Here is a 17,848-nt window from a genome sequence, read left to right as displayed (position 1 = left end):
TGTCTTTATTTCTTCTCACTCTGCCTGTGAGTCCCAGGCCCCACAAGCCTCTTATAGGTCTGAGAGTCTCCTCTAAATCAAAGACCAGGATGCACGCAGCATGCCAGTAGTACTTCAGCTTACTGGTGGAATGCACACCCTTCCATTTGGGACAAGCCATTTCCCCTTCTTGGCCTCACTGGTTCTATATCTTTCTTTTTTGTGTGAGGTGGTCCAAAATTCCTTAAAAACCAGCCACAACTGGGACATGGTAAATTATACAGGTCTCTAGGCAAAAGACGAAAGGGGGATACTCTTAGGAGAGAAAACCAAAAACATAATGCCTATGTGCATCTGATCATACAAATAATGTATGAACTCCAGGAAATGGAAACAAGAGGCTTTTTTTTCTATTTTTCTTTTGTTTTTTAAATTTTTTTTCCCCTTCCCATCCCATTCCCCGCCCCCCACCATTTTCTTTTCTTTTTGTATTGTTTGTTCATTTATATGTCTTTGGGAGTATAAGGGGAGGCACAGAAATGGAGGGACAAAGGATGAACAAATACAGCAGGGATACTCACTGGACACGATGTTGAAAATGAACTATACAACCTGTGGGTGGGGATGGGAGGGAAAAACTGGGATACAGCAGGGGAAAGGGTGACATTGTCCAAAAACAAGTGTATTCTTTTCCTGGCTTATATAACTGTAACCCCACTGTACATCACTGTTATAATAATAAAAAAATTAAAGAAAAAATAACCAAAACAAAATTCTTGGGATAAGGCAAACAATGCTATTTCTTAAATGTGTTTGAGAAGCTGTAATGAAGTAGAAACACACATACTGTGGTCATGATTGTATTTAAGGGATGGTGATTCAGGCCTGGGAGCACTAGGCTGAGTGAGCATCACAGACAGGCAGTGATTACAGCCAGCAGCTGAGTTGAGTCCTATTATTACATATTTTTGTTATAGATTGTGCCCTCCCTCCCTCCCTCCCTCCCTCCCTCCCTTCCTTCCTTCCTTCCTTTTCTTCCTCCCAGCCTCACTCCTTTCTTCCTTCCCTCCTTTCCTCACCCTATCCCTCTCTCCCTCTCTCCTTCCATCCCTCTTTCTTTCTTTCTTTCTTTCTCTCTCTCTCTCCTCCCTCCCTCCCTCTCTCCTTCCCTTCCTTCCTACCTTCCTTTCTCTTTATCTTCTCTATTTCTCCCTTCCTTCCTTCCTTCCTTCCTTCCTTCCTTCCTTCCTTCCTTCCTTCCTTCTTTCTTTCTTTCTTTCTTTCTTTCTTTCTTTCTTTCTTTCTTTCTTTCTTTCCTCTCTTTCTTTCTTTCTTTCTTTCTTTCTTTCTTTCTTTCTTTCTTTCTTTCTTTCTTTCTTTCTTTCTTTCTTTCTTTCTTCTTCTTCCTTCCTTCCTTCCTTCCTTCCTTCCTTCCTTCCTTCCTTCCTTCCTTTTCTTCTGCCAATACAGGGCCTCATGCTGTGTCTTTACTTTTTCAGTCAAATCTGGCACTGTACCTCTTGAGCTAGTTAATTTGAGATAAGAGTCTCAAGGACTTTATTTGCCCTGACTGGCTTTGAACCATGATCCTCAGATCTCAGCCTTCTGAATAGCTAGGATTATAGGTATGAGCCACTAGTACCTGTCTGGGCTTTTCATTCTTAGTGCAAAAGTAATTTAACTTATCTAATATTTTCACTTCCTTATGAGATGAGACAGCAGGAATAAACTTTAGAGTATTCTGTATTGCAGAATTTCCCTCTGAAGCAATTCTCGATACTTTGTAGAGTCCTAGTGACATTCGGTCCAAGCATGTTGATTTAAAAAATATAATTGTTAAATTTGTAGGCAAATGCTGGCTTTCTAAACTTCCTTTGAGGCCAGTGAACCTGAACTGATATGGATATAATTCTGGACAAGGAGAAAGGAGGACAGTAGCCCCATGCACTAGGATCTTTGGAATTTCCCTGTCAAGACATATGTAAGTGTGTGTAGCAGGTGAGGAAAACACTCATATACACAGTTCAAAGTCCCTGGAACAGACAGGACTTCCCTAGAGCTTATAAGGAAATGTGTTATCTAACATTTCTTCCTAGAAGTTTTGGTTTGTATCTCAAATGCCTCAAGAAGTGAATGTGTTTAAAACTTGGGCTCAAGCTGATGACACTCTTGGGAAGTGTGGAAACTCCAGGAGGTGGGGTCTGTGTCAGGAAGTAGGTCAGTGGGGGGCTGGCCTCTGGCCATCTCTCCCCTTCTCTCTGCTTCCTGGCTGTCATGAAGTGAGTGGCTTTGCTCTATGCATCTTTTCTGCCATGTGTTCTGCTTTACCACAGCCCAGAGACAGTGGAGCCAAGTGGCCCAAGACAGAAACCTCTGAATCATAAGTGAAAGCAAACGTTTCCTCTTTTAAGTTGATTTTCCCAGGTATTTTGTCACTAACACACTGAATGACTAACACCCTGAGATTCCTGCTATGGCCACCCTTTGATACACTCTAACATACTCATCCAGACACACCCAGACATAAGCAAACATACCAGACATAGACACACATGCAGATACAAATATACACACATGTACACCTAGGCAGACAGAGATGCACTCAGACATACCCTCACAGACACAGACACTCACGTGTCAACCTACAAACATATACACTGTTCACTGTTCTTCAGAAATGCAGTCTGTCAAGACATTAGGCAAGTGCTTGTGGCTCACATCTGTAATCCTAGATACTTAGGAGTCTGAGATCTGAGGATCACAGTTCGAAGCCACCCAGGCAAGTCTGTGAGACTCTTAACTCCAATAAACTACTCAGAAAAAGCTGGAAGTGGCAATGTGGCTCAAGTGGTAGAGCACTAGCCTTGAGCCAAAGAAGCTTAGGGATAATGCCCAGGCCCAGAGTTCAAGCCCCGGGACCGGAAAAAAAAAAAAAAAAGTCAAGGCATCTCTATTCTTGCTTCATAGGAGCACTGAATGAGCTTTCTTGACAATTGGAGTTACATTCTTGGCTCAGTAGAGACCTTTTGGTATCCAGCTTGAAGGCCTTTGCATGACAGTTGATTGCCATTGTCTTTCTTCTCTTTCTTTGTTTCTTTCTTTCTTTCTTTCTTTCTTTCTTTCTTTCTTTCTTTCTTTCTTTCTTTTTTCCTTCCTTCCTTCCTTCCTTCCTTCCTTCCTTCCTTCCTTCCTTTCTTTTTCTGTTGGTTGTGGGGCTTGAACTCTGAGCCTGGGTGTTGTCTCTGAGCTCTTCAGCTCAAGGTGAGAGCTCTACCACTTGAGCCATAGCACCACTTCCAGTTTTCTGGTGGTTAATCAGAGATAAGAGTCTCACCGACTTTCCAGCCCAGGCTGGCTTTGTAACGCAATCCTCAGATCTCAACCTCCTGAGTAGTTAAGATTACAGGTGTGAGCCACCAGCACCTGGCTAGTTGATTGCCATTTTCTAGGAGAATTTGAAGTTTAAATATTCTGGTAGTTCTCCCTGTAGCATTCAAACTTCAGTGTGGTGTTTGGCTAAGATGCAGGGTCTTAGGCCTTCAGCCTCTGATACTATAGTTTTTGAATAATGGTCCAGGGATCTGAATTTTATAAGTCCTCAAGTGATTCTTTTACAATCCTCCTGTTTGTGCTTCCCAGTGCAGGGATTACAGGCCCCAAGTAATTCTGATTAGGAGTTTCTAGGAGAAACATTACAATTGACTGTCTCAGAAATTCCATTAATGGGGGGCTGGGAAGGTGGCTCAGTGGTAGAGCGCTTGGCTTGCATGCATGAGGCCCTGGGTTCGATTCCTCAGCACCACATAAGCAAAAAGAAAAAAGCCGGAAGTGGCGCTGTGGCTCAAGTGGTAGAGCGCTAGCCTTGAGCTGAAGAGCTGAGGGACAGCGCCCAGGCCCAGGGTTCAGGCCCCATGACCAGACCCCCTCCCCCCCCCAAAAAAAGAAATTCCATTAATGAAGCAGAGTATTTACTGAGAAACTGAAGGCACTAAGTGGTATATGAAAACATACAAATGCTACTTAGAACACCTACCTTAGCTGTTGCCTTCATTCTTTTTTTAAAATCTCTGTTTTTTATTGTAAAATTACTCTACAGAGGGGTTATAGTTACATGAATAAGGTAATGAGTACATTTCCTATCGAGCATTGTTACCTCCTCCTTTGTTTTTCCTTCATTCTTGCTCTTATAAGCCGATGACTTTTTCTACCCTTTGTTCTAATCTGGACAGGGAAGCCAAAGGGCCCACATGTAAACTGCTCCTAAAATTCCCAGCATCAGCCACGAGCCAGTAGCTCACATCTATAATCCTAGCTACTTAGAAGCCTGAGATCTGAGGATCTCAGTTTGAAGTCAGCCTGGGTGGAAAAGTACCTGTGAGACTCTTTTTTTGTTGTTGGTCATGGAGCATAAACTCAGGGCCTAGGCGCTTTCCTGGAGCTCTTCAGGTCAAGGCTAGTGCTCTATCACTTTGAGTCACAGTGCCAGCACTATTTCCAGTTTTCTGATAGTTAATTGGAGATAAGAGTCTCATGGACTTTTCTGCCCAGGCTGTTTTTTTTTTTTTGGTCAGTTATGGGGCTTGAACTCGGGGCCTGGGCGCTGTCCCACAGCTCTTCAGCTCAAGGCTAGAGCTCTACCATTTGAGCCACAGTGCCACTTCTGTTTTTCTGGTGGTTTGTTGGAGATATGAGTCTCACGGACTTTCATTCTCAGGCTGGTTTTGAACCTCCATCCTCAGATCTTAGCCTCATGAGTAGCTAGGATTACAGGCATGAGCCACCAGCGCCCGGCTCCAGGCTGGTTTCGAACCATGATCCTCAGATTTCAGCCTCCTGAGTAGCTAGGATTACAGACATGAGCCACTGGCGCCCAGCCTATGAGACTCTTATCTCCAATTAACTACTCAAAAACTGGAAATGGCACTGTGGTTCAAAGTGGTAGAGTTGTAGCCTTGAGCAAAAAAGCTCAGGGACAGCACCCAGGCCCTTAGTTCAAGCCATATAACCGACAAAAAAAAAAAAAAAAAAAAAGATTCCCAGCCTTCTTGACTGATGATATTAGCCTCAGCAGAGTGGTTTTTTTAAAAAAATTGTTTTTCAGTTTGTAACAATAGTTTTACATGACTTATAGAAACAAATGTGTGTGTGTGTGTGTGTGTGTGTGTGTGTGTGTGTGTGTGTGTGTGTGTGTGTTTCTATATAGTGGGGCTTCTCAGGGCCTGGGTGCTGTCCCTGAGCTTTTTTCACTCAAGCCTGTCATGTTAACACTTGAGCCCACAGATCCACTTCTGGCTTATTGGAAGTTAATTGATGATAAGAGTCTCACAGACTTTCCTAATTCTGGATGGGTTCTAATTGTGATCTTCAGATCTCAGACTTCTGAGTATTTAAGATTACAGGTGTGAAAAACCAGTGCCTAGTTACATTTAACTTCTTGATCCAAGCTATACACATGTACACACACATTTCTTGAAAAATTTTCTCAATACTTTACCTTTATCAGCACATTTTTCATTCTATTCTGTTCTGTTTTGCTTCATCCTACAGAAGATCCTAGACTGATTTTGTGATCTACTGTTTTAGGACTTGGTCACTCATAACAATAACCTCAAAATTCAATATTTTAAAGCAACAGTAATCACTTTATTATCTTTCATGTTTCTTGTGAGGTAGAAATTTGAAAAGGGCTCAACAGGGCTGTTTTGACTTAAATGTCTCATGATGATAGCCAGTGGAAGTTGAGTTGGCTGTCTCTCAACATGAAGTCCCTCTGAGTGGCCTCTCTGCTTGGGCTGATTTGGGCCTTTTCCTAGTATGAAATAATGAAGATGCCTCAGTATACCAAAGGAGGAACCAGCCTAGTTACACTTCTCTACAATCACAACACTCAAAGTCAGAGATTGCATGGCAAAGTCCTGTTGTAAGATGAGGGGGAGATATTGAAGAAAATACCAGCCGCCACACCCACCCAAGGCACCATTGCAAATTGAAAATACTCCTCTAGAGGGCACTGTAGTCATGAAACGTTGGATCCACTTGCAGAGGGAATGGTTTGGAGGGATAGGGAGAGGGTTGAGAAAAAAGAAAAGAACTTTTAGAACTGATCATTCTTTCTATGGCATAGAATTGTGATGATAAGCTGAGCATCAGTGGCTCATGCCTGTAATCCTAGCTACTCAGGAGGCTGAGATCTGAGGATTGCAGTCCAAAGCCAGCTGGGGCAGGAAAATCTGTGAGACTCTTTCTTATCTCCAATTAACCACCAGAAAACTGGAAGTGGCGCTATGGCTCAAGTGGTAAGCACTAGCCTTGAGCTGAAGAACTGAAGGACAGCACCCAGGCCTAGAGTTCAAGCCCCAGGAAGGAAAAAAAAATTTGTGATGATAGTGATGGGGTATTTTTTTTGGGGGTGCGGTCATGGGGCCTGAACTCTGGGCCTGGGCGCTGTCCCTCAGCTTTTCAGCTCAAGGCTAGTGCTCTACCACTTGAGCCACAGCACCACTTCTGGGTTTTTTCTTTTTGCTTATGTGGTGCTGAGTAATTGAACTCAGGGCCTCAGGCATGCAAGGCAAGCACCCTACCACTGAGCCACCTTCCCAGCCCGGTGATGGGGTATTTGACCTTGAGGATGTCCTCAGGTGAGGGAACCTAGCACACAAGGCGGGAGGGCTGGTGACCTGCTTATAGGATTAAGTTTTTATGCTTGCCTCTAGTGCCTAACAGAAGACCTTACTATGGATCTGCTTTAGAAGCTAAGCAGACACCCCTGGGGGTCACCACAAAGAAGTCTAAGCTTTGGGTGGGATGCTGTGCCTTTCATTAAAAAAAAGATTATCTTTAAGTAGTTGTGCAATACCTCTCATATTCTTTTTTTAAAAATATGTTTACATATTCTTACAGTATACAGTTTGCAATGAACTGTGTTTGGCTCCACGTTTTCAGTGCACAGACACTTGCAGTGATGATTTGAGGAGTGTCTGTGGATGAACTTGTCTAGGGAAAGTGTATAAAATCAAAGGAAAAAGAGCTCAAGGAAAGAAAACTGAAGGCTTTTAATGTTTGAAAAGAGAAGAGGAGAGAGAGAGAGAGAGAGAGAGAGAGAGAGAGAGAGAGGGAGGAGAGGGAGAAAGAGAGAGAAAGAAAGAGAGAGAGAGAGAGGAGGAAGACAATGAGGAGGACAAGAGTAACTTTTTGTTGTTGTTGTTTTTTTGTGTCAGTTCTAGGGCTTGAATTTAGGGCCTGGAGCTGTTCCTTAGCTTTTTTGCTCAAGACTGATGTTTTACTACTTGAACTACAGAGTCACTTCTGGCTTTTGGTAGTTACTTAGAGATAGGAGTCTTGCCGGGCGCCAGTGGCTCACGCCCATAGTCCTAGCTTCTCAGGAGGCTGAGATCTGAGGATCTTAGTTCAAAGCCAGCCCAGGCAGTAAACTCCGTGAGACTTTTACCTCCAATAAACCACTAGAAAACCGGAAGCGGCACTGTGGCTCAAGCGGTAGAGTGCTCGCCTTGAGCTGAAGAGCCCAGCGATAGCGCCCAAGCCCAGAGTTCAAGCCCCATGACTGACGGAAAGAAAAAAAGAGTCTTATGGAGTTTTCTGCCTAGGTTAGCTTTGAACTGTGAACCTACAATCTCAGCCTCCTGAATAGCTAGGATTATAGGTGTGAGCCACCAGTACCTGGCTGGAATGTTATTCTCAAAAAATCTTTGTGTCACTCATCACTGGAGATTCTTGTTGGTATCTTTATGGACAGCCCATCTCAGTCTGAAGCCTTCCATCTCCTCTTTTCTTCTGTTCCTTCCTCTTTTCCCCCACCCTCACCCCACCCTCACTCTCTGGAAAGCTTTTAGGAACTTCAAAATCTATCTTACATTTCAATTTACTGTCAAAAGCATCACTGATACTGAATAAAATAACAATCATAGACTATTTAGAAGCTTTCTCTCTCTCTTTTTTAAAGATGATAGAAAAGTTTAATAGAAGAGAAACATGAAAGAGAAAGGGAGCATGTGCCATGGGGAAGATGGAAGTTTGGCCTGTATCTGCCATCTTGGCCATCTTCATTCATATCCCATTAAAAAAAAATATATATATATATATATATATTATTGAAGCATTAGCAACAATTGTGAAGACCTGGAGAGTCACCCCAAGAATGCATCAATGGATGAATAATCTTAAAAATAGATGTATATATATTTATGCAGGAATATTGTTCAGCTAAAAAAGATGAAAGCTGTGCTCGCTTCGGCAGCACATATACTAAAATTGGAACGATACAGAGAAGATTAGCATGGCCCCTGCGCAAGGATGACACACAAATTCGTGAAGCGTTCCATATTTTTGTATTTAAATGTTTTTTTTCTTTCATGCGATTGTTTCTAACGCATTCATAAGATTATTTCTTTGTTGCTTTGTATGTCCTTCCCCCACAGTATAACCCCTGCTTTCACTGTATTTGATGTCGGTATAATTTGTGGAGGGGAAGGGGAAAAACAAGTTGTTTAAATAAGGATACAGGTGGACCCGTTGCAACAATGAGAAGTACAAGTTGTCATGTTGAAAACAAACTTTACAACTTTGGTGGGGGAGGGTTGGGGGGGGCCGGGGGAGGATGGGAAGGGATGGGAAGGGTAAACAAAGGAGGAGGCTACAATGCTTGATAAGAAATGTACTCATTATCTTGCCCATGTAATTGTAACCCCTCTGTACAGTATTTTCACAAAAAAAAAAAGATGAAAGCTTGCCATTTGTGACAACACAGATGAATCTGGAGGACCTTAGGACCTTATATTAAGTAAAATATATAAGGTACAAAAGGATGAATACTCTACAGTCTCATTAATATTGAAATGTATAAAAATTTATTACATAGAAGTAGAGAAAATAGTGGTTGTCAGAGGTTGAGATTTTTTTTTTTGTCAGTTGTGGTGCTTGAACTCTGGGGCTGGGTGCTGTCCCTGAGCTCTTCAGTACTAGAGCACTTGAGCCACAGTGCCACTTCTGGATTTCTGGAGATTTATTGGAGATAAGAGTCTCACAGACTTTTCTGCCCCAGCTGGCTTTGAACCATGATCCTCAGATCTCAGCCTCCTCAGTAGCTAGGATTACAGGCAAGAATTTTTTTTTTTAAAGGTAAGATTCAAATTTAAATAAGTGGACTTTGAATCACTTCTTAGCCTTTTGGCTAAGATTAAGTGTAGTCAGTTCTTAGCAGTTTAATTAAGCAGGCTTTGAGAATAGCACAGTATTCTCTGTAAGGGGGGTGGGCCTCACTGAGTCAGTTGATGTTCTTAAGAGAAAAGATGGATATCTCTCAAGGAGAAAGGAATTATATATTCAGAAGAAAGATTGCTTTTGGACTTAGGACCACATCTTCAATTCCTGCTAGGCGTTCCACATTGCTGGCTGTCACAACAGACTTTTGAATAGCCAGCCCCCACAACTGCGTGAAGCACTTCCTTCAACTCATGTTTTCTCCACATGCCCATTCCTAGATCTAGAGGGGACATGGGCATGGTGGTAGGCACCAGAACTAAGATCCATGTGAACAAGAAGCAGAAGTGGGCAGGAATATACCAGGATGGACAGAGGAGCCTTGGAAGCTAGTACTGAAAGAGGGAGAGAAGGAGGCCACTGGGAATTAAAAAAATAGCTTTATTGAGTTTTGTGGCCATCACTACAATCCATCTCTCTTGACTTTGTTTCTCTTTTGGAGGTGGTGATGAGCTGCTAAAAGCAGCAGACAGGTTTTCTTTGAGTTCTGAGGCCAGGAGTCAGACATAAGAGGATGATGGGATTGGTTCCCTCCTGGGGCCTTGAGGGAGACTGTTCCACATTTCTGTGGTTAGGACAGGCCTTAGCATCCTTGGCTTGTGGCTGCATCACTGCCTCCTATGGCATTCTCTCTGTGTGTCTCTATGTCTCCTTTCTATAATGACACTGTCACTGGACTTGGGGTCCACCCTCCTGCAATGCTAGGCATTAGTGTTCCCAGTTTGCAGGTTGAGAAAGTAGAGCTCAAGGTGGTTGAGTGACTTCCTCATAGATTCACTACACCAAGTGTAGAATTTAAGAAATGTTCCTAGGAATGTGTCACTCAGACCCCGAGAGGCCTGGCAGGAGTATGTGAGGTATGGAGAAACCAAAGACTTCAGGTAGAAGGCGAGAAGGGCTTGTTTCTGCAAACGGTCTTGCTTTATTAAGTTGTTTTTATTGTTATTATCAAGATAATGGACAGAGGGGTGACAGGCAAGTGAGGTACCGAGTACATTTCTTTGTGGACCATGTCACTTCTTCCCTCGCTCTTTCCCAGTTTTTCTCTCCATCTTGCTTTATTTTAATCAGTTATTTCATTTCAGGGAGGAAGGCTCACTTTCTTTTTTTGCTCTGGAAAGGTCAGCAGGTGAGTCAGGCATCTGGTGTTGGGGGGGACGGGACTGTATGCTTTTTCATGAAGGTAAGCTCCACAGGGTGAAATGGATCTGATGGCTTCACAGAGAGGGATGAGCTCATGGATGGTGACAAGAGCAGCCCTCTGTCCTAAGGCCTTCTCTTCTTCTCCACATGCTGGAAGCAGTGGGATGGGAGCTCTCAAATGTCACGGAAGCCTACAAAATGCTGACTCCCAGATGCCAGGCATAACTGGGGCTGGCTGAGAACGTGGAGGACAGGGCCACACCATCATCTGCTAAGAATGCCTTGTTCTGCAGCTTGCCCTGGACACAATGGTGCCCTGGAGGTGGGGTGGGGGCAGCCAACTGGGCGTGTCTCTGAAAACTCCTGCTTTTTTGGCGAGGTAGAGAGGGGATTAATTAGGAGAAAAACGTGTGTGTGTGTGTGTGTGTGTGTGTGTGTGTGTGTGTGTGTGTGTGTGTGTGTGTGTGTGTGTGTGTGTGTTGGTGGATGGCTAGGATACCAAGAAGCAAGAATACAAAACTCCTCCAACAAAAGAAAGCAGAACAAAACAAAACAAAACAAATACCCAAACAAAGAAAGGGAAGTGGGCAGCATTTGTTTGGTACCATTGTGATAGTCCCTGCCTAAAAAGAAGCATTGAAATGGTCATGGGAAAATTCAGCACTTGGTTCAGTGTTTTCTGTTCTGAATCACAAGCAGTGGGTGGGCGCTGTGACCTTTGTGGAGTCAAGGTGAGACTCTGGTGGAGCCAGAGAAGCTCCGCTGGAGCCAATGGTGCCAGGATCACTGGTGGGCAGGAGAGTGGCTCATGACCCAGTGGGCATGCTCTGAGCTGACCCTTGACCCTTTCCAAAATGGTTCAAAAGAAGAGCTCCAGAGGTGAGGCAGTTGAGGTGGGATTGGAGGTTATTTTATTTACTTCATTGTGTGTTTTTCCAAATTTTCCTTCGGAGGTATGTATACACATCTTATTAAAATAAAATTGCAGTATTCTTTCTATTTTATGGCAAGAGTACATTAGGTCCCCTTGACAATCACTCCTATTGGGGCTTATTTTGTGCATTAGCATGCATTTCTAGAAAACCTAGATGAGAATTATTTCATATGAGTGGCTTTTTTTTTTTTTTTTTTTCCGGTTATGGGGTTTGAACTCTGGGCCTGGGCACTGTACCTCAGCTCTTCAGCTCAAGACAAGCACTCTACTACTTGAGCCAGAGTGCTACTTCCAGTTTTCTGGTGGTTAATTGGAGGTAAGAGTCTCATGAACTTTCCTGCCCAGCCTGGTTTTGAATGGAGATCCTCAGATCTCAGCCTCCCGAATAGCTAGGATTACATGTGTGAGGCACCAGCGCCCAGCACAAGTGGCTTTTTAAGAATCCTAAATAACATTGGACCATTTGGCTCTTCCAATAACTTGCATTTTTCCTTCAATATGTCATGTTGGACACCCGGATCTTTTCTCTCTCCCTCCCTCCCTCCCTCTCTCCCTCCCTCCCTTCCTTCCTCCCTGCCTCCCTCTCTCCCTTCCTTCTCTCTTTCCCCTTCCTTCCTTCCTTCCTTCTTTCCTTCCTTCCTTCCTTCCTTCCTTCCTTCCTTCCTTCCTTCCTTCCTTCCTTCCTTCCTTCCTTTCTTTCTTTTCTTTCTTTCTGAAGGGTTTCAATTCAGGGACTCAGCTTTGCTAAATAGGAGCTCTACTACTTAGCCACATCTTCAGCCCTTTGTTTGGCTAGTTATTTTTGAGATAAGGTCTAATTTTTGCTGGGGCACGTGCCTGGACTACAATTTACTTATTTTAGGTTCCCTGTCATTGCTGGGATGGCAGGCACACACCATCTTGCTTAGCTCCTTCGATTAAGATGGAATCATGGAGACTTTTCTGCCCATGCTGGCCTGGAACCATGATCCTTATGACTTCAGCCTCCCATGTGGCTAGGATAACAGGTGTGCACCACAAACCCTGGTATCAGTTTTTGAAAAGGAGTCTTGCATGTATGTTCAGGCTGGCCTCCTATTCTAGGCCTCCCAAGTAGCTAAGATTACAGGTGTGGACCACCATTGCCCAGCAACATTACTGTCTCTTATTTTGATGTGTTTGCCTTACCTGACACAGGGAATCTCAGAAGTTTGGATCTGAAGCCTAAAACTCCAGTTTTAGCTTGAATCTCAAAGGAGAAAAGTAATTGAGAAAACATAGGCGTTATCTAGAAAGGTGGCGAGCAAATGTTCCATTTTGAGCTTTGGCTAATGGGAAGAGGATAGAGGCGCATGCCAGTTCTGGTCCTGACTGTCTCTTGGAGGAGGGAAGGTAGCCTCTTAATGAATCAAAGATCTTACATATTAAGACCAGAAAATGTTGACCTGTCTTATTTCACCCAGAATGGGACAAGCTAAAGTCTACTAACAGTTCATCCAAAATATCCTCCCTCTGTGAAAGACTTGGACAAGGGCAGTTATTGTTGCCACATGCCTTAGAAGAGGTCACCTCAATATGAAATACTTTTTCCCTCAGATCCAAACATCATGCATTCCCCCCCTCCCCCTCTTCCTCCTCCTCCTCCTCCTCTTCTTCTTCTTCTTCTTTTTTTTTTGGGTCTGGTCGTGGGGCCTGAACTATGGGCCTGGGTGCTGTCCCTCAGCTTTTCAGCTCAAGGCTAGCACTCTACCACTTGAGCCACAGCACCACTTCCGGCTTTTTTCTTTTTGCTTATGTGGTGCTGAGGAATCGAACCCAGGGCCTCATGCGTGCAAGGCAAGCGCTCTACCACTGAGCCACCTTCCCAGCCCTCCTCCTCCTCCTCCTCCTCCTCCTCCTCCTCCTCCTCCTCCTCCTCCTCCTCCTCCTCCTCCTCCTCCTCCTCCTCCTCCTCCTCCTCCTCCTCCTCCTCCTCCTCCTCCTCCTCCTCCTCCTCCTCCTCCTCCTCCTCCTCCTCCTCCTCCTCCTCCTCCTCTTCTTCTTCTTCTTCTTCTTCTTCTTCTTCTTCTTCTTCTTCTTCTTCTTCTTGCCTTTCTTGTTCATGGGACTGGTACTCTCCCATTTGGGCCATGTCTTCAGCCAGGCTTTTCACTGGTTAATTGGAGGTGGAGTCTTTTTTCTTTTTTGCCAATCCTGGGGCTTGGAATCAGGGCCTGGGAATTGGCCCTGAGCCTCTCTGTGCTCAAGGCCAGCACTCTCCCACTTAAGCCACAGCACCACTTCTGGCCTTTTTGTTATGTGTTACTGAGGAATTGAATCCATGGCTTCATGCATGCTAGGCAAGCACTCTACCACTAAGCCACATTCCCAGCCCAGAGGAGGGGGTCTTAGGGACTGAGCTAGCTTTGAATTGGAGTAGCTAGAATTACAGGCATGAACTACCAGTGCCTAGATTTCTCTTCCTGCTCCTCCTCCTCCTCCTTCTATAAACCGAAAACAGAGAATTTTTTTTTTTTTTTTTTTGGTCAGTAGTAGGGCTTGAACTCCAGGCCTGGGTGCTGTTCCTGAGCTATTCAGCTAAAGGTGAGTGCTCTACTACTTGAGCCACAGCCCTCTTCCAGTTTTTTGAGGTTAATTAGAGATAAGAGTCTCACAGACTTTCCTTACCTGGTCTGGCTTTGAACCTTGATCCTCAGATCTGAGCCTCCTGAGGAGCTAGGATTACAGGCGTGAGCCGCTGGCACCTGGCTGAGAATTCTTTCTTGGTGTGTTTGCATTCTGGCTATGCCATCTGTTAATTGTGAAACTTTGGGCAAATATTTAACTTTCCAGTGCCTCAATTTCCTTATATGTAAAATAGAGATTAAAGTTAGTAACTACCTATTAAGGAGATTAATGACTAGCAAGTGCCTAGAAAAGTGCTGGGTATCTAAAAGGTTATATCACTGTTTGGGTGTTTAGAACGTTACACATGTAAGCCTCCTGGGTTTTTGTGCTGATTTTAACTCCCAGTGCCTCTGACTGTGACTGTGAGGTAGATACTGTTATCCCTCCTTCCTGCTCCCCGCCCCAACCACTTGACTGTGTTAGATCCTTCTACATGACTCAGCCTGGGGGTGGGAGTGGGGTGTCTTGGGAGAAGGCTGGATTGGGACAGTGATTTATTACAGGCAGCTCACATAGACTCAACAGGAATCAATTATTAAAATTTCAGGATTTTGTGAAGCAATTTTTACACATCACCAAATTAATTTGTGTAAATTTATAATTAATAAATTATGTTTCATAAAGGGAATAACTATGAAACCATCATTTCTTAGTTCTTTTACCACATGCTTACAGTTCATTGTGTTTCTGAGGTTTTGTACACATACTCTACTGGGTGGACATGCTATGGAATGCTGTATTATCAAACCATGTTTCAGATTCTTCCCATAGTGATTGGTATTTTGAAAATTGGCCATGGTGGAAGTCTTTATACATGGAACTTGGCAAAAGCCACAAGAGCAATATTAGTTTTTTATTTTATTTTATTTTTTTTGGGTCCGGTCTTGGGGCCTGAACTCTGGGCCTGGGCTGTCCCTCAGCTCTTCAGCTCAAGGCTAGCACTCTACCACTTGAGCCACAGCGCCACTTCCGGCTTTTTTTCTTTTTGCTTATGTGGTGCTGAGGAATCGAACCCAGGGCCTCCGGCATGCAAGGCAAGCGCTCTACTACTGAGCCACCTTCCCAGCCCCAAGAGCAGTATTAGTTTGTTGTTTTGTTAATGCTCTAGAGTTAAAGGAATGCAAAAATGTTAATAATGAAAATTAAACTTACACATATATCATATCTGTTGTTACCACCTTGTGAAATTAACATACAACTTTGAGGAAATATTCTAGTCCTATAATAGTCATGTTACTGTACAGCTAATGCCAGTCAACATTCATGTTGGAGCTACACTTGTTCATCAGCTAAACTTGGGTTGGTTAATCTAAACTCAGTGAAAGCTCTCTGAAGTCTATTGATTCATTAGTTATGGGATTTATAATCAAGACTATTGTATATTACTGCTTGTAAGATGCCAACATCATATTAATGCCATCTATATTAATAAAATTTATATGCAAATACACTACCCCACGCACACAGATTGTTAAACACTTAGCAGCCCAACACTGAGTTGGAGAAAGCAAGTAAAGAGATCCAGACCTTGATGGTGCCATTTTGGATACTTGGCCACAGGAAATATGAAGCCTCTAGCACTCAATAAAACAAAGTTGCAGACTTCCTTGTGGGTTCTTCAATTACCTTAATCTCTTTCTCTCACTTTCATTTGGTTCCCATGGTCTCCCTCCAGCTGCCTTTGGCTCAGACCCTACCACTCAGCCAGCACCTCTTGATGCTGAAATCTTCTGGAAATGCTGCCTAATGGTGCATTTCTGGGGGACCCAAGCTTGCAAGATTGTTCAATATCTCAGCCTCCTGTTTGTCTGTGGGAAAGAAATAATTCACCTTCCTCAAGAGAGTTTTACTTCCTTGTAAGTAACACTGCAATTAGCGACAGCTAAAATGTACTATATTTATATTACTAATGGAAATGGATTTTACGTAAAGATTACTGTTACTCTGGGAAGTTGCTCTGCTGGGAACTTTATAGTTCTTGGATGTTCACTATGATGGGAATCATGAAGCCATGAAAGCTCAGAAAGGCTGAGTAGCTCAGGGTCACATGACCAGTTAAGATCGGTGGATCTTCTATTTGAGTCCTACATCTCGTCTAACTTCAAAGACAATTATACAAAATGATTTTTTTTGTGTTGTGTATGGGTTCTAGTCTTGCCAAAGATGTAGAAGAGAAGTTAATTAATTAACCAACATTTTAAAATAGAACATTACAAATATAATACCTGAAGAGAAGGCAAACTGGACTGTTTGAACATGTCTTAGAAAGTTCATTAAAAATATAATTAGATTATGTCCTGTAAATTAATCAGTCTTGACTGGGCAACTATTGGATGAAACAAAGCCAGCTTTATGGATTGTTTCCTGGGAGACTGGTTTTCAGGTGCAAACTGACAGTGATTGGTTCTGACAGCCTTGAGGTCTTCCTCTGAACTTCCTTATCTCAGTTCTGCTACTCCTGGCCTCAACTAAGGCCCTCTTGGGAAAATAATACAAACATTCTGAATTTTGGCTAAGTTACTTTGCACTCGACTTTGTATAGATGTCCCAGGGCTTTGAGAGACCAGGATTGGCTAAAAGAATGACTAACTCCTTAATCTATTTCAAACAAAAATTATTTAGGGATGAAGGTAAAGATAATGGAAGACATTGTCTTACCAAATCCTTCTTTCCTACATTTGATTCTTCCAGGCATTAGGAAGTTTGGTGATTCAAAGAGGAACAAGACCTATTTCCTGCCTTCAAGAAACTCACAGCTGTGAAGATATAATTAATGCATAATTAAATTACAATTAATGTATCTTTAGGATCCAGCCCAAAGCTGCCTAGAAGTAGTGGCCTGAGTAGGGCCTAGTAGGAAGGGCAGACACTGGAGGCCAGTCCGTGGGGCTGATGTTTAAATTGGAGAATGGACCCAAGAAGATTCAGGCAGAAATTGATTGACAACTAGACTTATTTCCCAGGGTAGGAAATAGACAGAACCCATGATAGGGAGTCTAGAATAAATCTTGCCACTGATTTCTAATGGTGGCAGGCTCTCAAGGGATGATTTAGTGGTCTGGCTCTCAGGTTTGAAGAGGGGTCCATGAAATTAAAACAAAGGTCACCAAAGTGGCCATTGCCATATAGGTCCAGAGAGTGGAACATACCAAAGCAAGGTAGAAGCCCTGGGTTGAGCATCTGAGCTTAATGTGTTGGGTCCAGGTGATTTTATGGATCATCTCCATTTATTTCTGCTGCATAATAAGCCACCTCAAGATTGAGCATCTTTTTTTTTTTCTAGTATTGGGGCTTGAACTCAAGACCTAATGTTCTCTTTTCTTGCTCATGGTTGATACTTGAGCCATTCCTCCTGCTATGCTTTTTTGCTGATTATTTTATTTATTTATTTATTTTTTGGGTCTGGTCATGGGCCTGAACTCTGGGCCTGGGCGCTGTCCCTCAGCTCTTCAGCTCAAGGCTAGCGCTCTACCACTTGAGCCATAGTGCCACTTCCAGCTTTTTTCTTTTTTGCTTATGTGGTGCTGAGGAATCGAACCCAGGGCCTCATGCATGCAAGGCAAGCGCTCTATCACTGAGCCACCTTCCCAGCTCCTCCAGGGGACTCTTATCTCAGAGTATACCCAGTGGAGAGCCACAGAGAGCAGGGATCTGCAAGGCCTCTTGAGGCCCAGGCTTTAGAAGAACTCACATGGAGTATTTCCTTGAAATTGTTAATGCTAGATTCAATGAGGTGGAGACTGAGACTCCACTTCTTGATGGGAGAACAGGTAACACCAGATTGCAAAAAGGGCCTGAGTTTTTAGTATAAAGACTTAACTATAGAGACTCAGGCATCTACTGAATGTTGTGTGGTCAGAAAAATGGAGA

At 43.4% G+C, this 17,848-nt stretch overlaps 1 non-coding gene across 1 annotated transcript; it reads left to right on the top strand.

The window, feature by feature from the left end:
* The first annotated feature begins 8,217 nt into the window (after nucleotides 1-8,217).
* On the top strand, nucleotides 8,218-8,324 carry LOC138815281 (U6 spliceosomal RNA). Its single transcript, XR_011368253.1, has one exon. It is a non-coding gene; the product is annotated as a U6 spliceosomal RNA (small nuclear RNA).
* The last annotated feature ends 9,524 nt before the right edge of the window (nucleotides 8,325-17,848 follow it).

The sequence above is a fragment of the Dipodomys merriami genome, unplaced genomic scaffold (assembly GCF_024711535.1).
Source record: "Dipodomys merriami isolate MVZ:Mamm:240054 unplaced genomic scaffold, mDipMer1.0.p SCAF_63, whole genome shotgun sequence".
NCBI lineage: Eukaryota > Metazoa > Chordata > Mammalia > Rodentia > Heteromyidae > Dipodomys > Dipodomys merriami.
The sequence above is the reverse complement of the archived record's forward strand: the minus strand, read 5'-3'. Positions and strand labels throughout refer to the sequence as shown.